Below are 2,500 nucleotides of genomic sequence, written 5' to 3' on the forward strand. Positions count from 1 at the left end.
CCCCATAAGGTGTCCCATGTGCGTCCCATGATGTCCCATGCGCGTCCCGTGCCGTCCGAGCCTCACCAAGGCCGTCCCATGCGCGTCCCGTGCCGTCCGAGCCTCACCAAGGCCGTCCCATGCGCGTCCCGTGCCGTCCGAGCCTCACCAAGGCCGTCCCATGCGCGTCTCGTGCCGTCCCGAGCTGTGCCGAGGCCGTCCCGTGCTGTCCCATGCCGTCCCGAGCCTCGCCAAGGCCGTCCCGTGCCGTCCGAGCTGTGCCGAGGCCGTCCCGTGCCGTCCGAGCTGTGCCGAGGCCGTCCCGTGCTGTCCCATGCCGTCCCGAGCCTCGCCAAGGCCGTCCCGTGCCGTCCGAGCTGTGCCGAGGCCGTTCCGTGCCGTCCCGTGCTGTCCCATGCCGTCCCGAGCCTCGCCAAGGCCGTCCCGTGCCGTCCGAGCTGTGCCGAGGCCGTCCCGTGCTGTCCCATGCCGTCCCGAGCCTCGCCAAGGCCGTCCCATGCGCGTCCCGTGCCGTCCGAGCCTCAAGTAGGCCGTCCCAGGCCGTCCCGTGCCGTCCCATGCGCGTCCCGTGCCGTCCGAGCCTCACCAGGGCCGTGACATGCCGTCCCGAGCCTGACCAAGGCCGTCCCGTGCCTCACCAAGGCCGTCCCTTGCGCGTCCCGTGCCGTCCCGAGCCTCACCAAGGCCGTCCCATGCGCGTCCCGAGCTGTCCCATGCCGTCCCGAGCCTTAGCAAGGCCGTCCCATTCGCGTCCCGTGCTGTCCCATGCCGTCCCGAGCCTTAGCAAGGCCGTCCCATTCGCGTCCCGTGCCGTCCCATGCGCGTCCCGTGCTGTCCCGTGCCGTCCCGAGCCTGACCAATGCTGTCCCGTGCGCGTCCCATTCTTTTGGCTCGGCTGGCCCGTGCATTCTATGGGGTCGTGGGACATTTCGAAATCCACCCGGGCCATTTCGACTCTCTCTTCATTAATACTATTGAGGTATTATTTATGAATTATTGGAGAAAAGAAACGGAAGAAAATATTTTTTTTTCTATTTTTTATGAATTTTCCGGTGTTTATTCACTTAAAAATTCATAGAAAAATAAATATTTATCGGAATCGCTATTATAATATATCAAAAAAATCCTTGCGAAAAGACCTTTCCAACGAGTATAAGTTTGCTGGATTCCGACGAGTAACGAAGGAGTAAAGGCCCAGTATGCTTGGTTAAAAAATTGATGTTTCCTTGTGAAAATAGGAAAAACAATAACTTTGCACTATAAGGGGGAGGGTTGAGCTCCTTCCCCAGAGCGTGCACAGCACTTGTGCTGGCACGTTCCCTAGTGCTCGCCAAGCACCATAGGGCATCCAAAGGGCAAAGCTCGGCCTACTACATAATGGGAAGCTTCTAATATGTCGGAATACGAAGAGATTTCGTGCGACCCGAAGCTCGGCTCGGGCGTCCCGGCCTGTGCCGAGCTGTGCCGAGCGCGTCCCAGGCCGTCCCGAGCCAAGTCTCGGGCGTCCCAGGCCGTCCCGAGCCAAGTCTCGGGCGTCCCAGGCCGGCCCGAGCAAAGTCTCGGACGTCCCGGGCCGTCCCGAGCTGTGTCGAGGCCGTCCCAGGGCGTCCCGAGCTGGAGCGAGGGCGTCCCAGGCCGTCCCGAGCCAAGTCTCGGGCGTCCCAGGCCGTCCCGAGCAAAGTCTCGGACGTCCCAGGCCGTCCCGAGCAAAGTCTCGGGCGTCCCAGGCCGTCCCGAGCTGTGCCGAGGCCGTCCCAGGCCGTCCCGAGCTGTGGCAAGGGCGTCCCAGGCCGTCCCGAGCAAAGTCTCGGGCGTCCCATGCCGTCCCGAGCTGTGGCAAGGGCGTCCCAGGCCGTCCCGAGCTGTGCCGAGGCCGTCCCGAGCCTAGTCTCGGGCGTCCCAGGCCGTCCCGAGCTATGGCGAGGGCGTCCCAGGCCGTCCCGAGCCAAGTCTCGGGCGTACCTGGCCGTCCCGAGCTGTAGCGAGGGCGTCCCATGCCGTCCCGGGATGTCCCATGCGCGTCCCGTGCCGGCCCGAGCAACAGCTCGGGCGTCCCGTGCCTCGGCCCTTCCAAGTGGTGCTTCGTCGGACATCTCGATATCCACTCGAGCATTTTCGACCATTCTCCATATGTGGGTGTGTGGGTATTTATCAGGAATATTGGAGAAAGAATCGGGAAAAAAATATTTTTTTTCTATTTTTTTTGAATTTTTAATTGTTTATTCACTTAAAAATTCATAAAAAAATAAATATTTATCGGAATCGCTATTATTATATATCAAAAGAATCCTTGTGAAAAGACCTTTCCAACGAATGCAAGTTTGTTGGATTTGGACGAGTAACGAAGGAGCAAAGGCCGAGTATGCTTGGTTAAAAATTTGATGTTTCCTTGTGAAAATAGGGAAAACAATAACTTTGCACTATATAGGGGAGGGGTGAGCTCCCTCCCCAGGCCGTGCACAGCCCTTGGGCTGGCAGGTGCCTTGGCCCTTGGGATGCA

This window comes from Eschscholzia californica, unplaced genomic scaffold (genome assembly GCF_041429995.1).
Source record: "Eschscholzia californica isolate CP2 unplaced genomic scaffold, dmEscCali1.0.p SCAF_126, whole genome shotgun sequence".
In the NCBI taxonomy this organism is placed as follows: domain Eukaryota; kingdom Viridiplantae; phylum Streptophyta; class Magnoliopsida; order Ranunculales; family Papaveraceae; genus Eschscholzia; species Eschscholzia californica.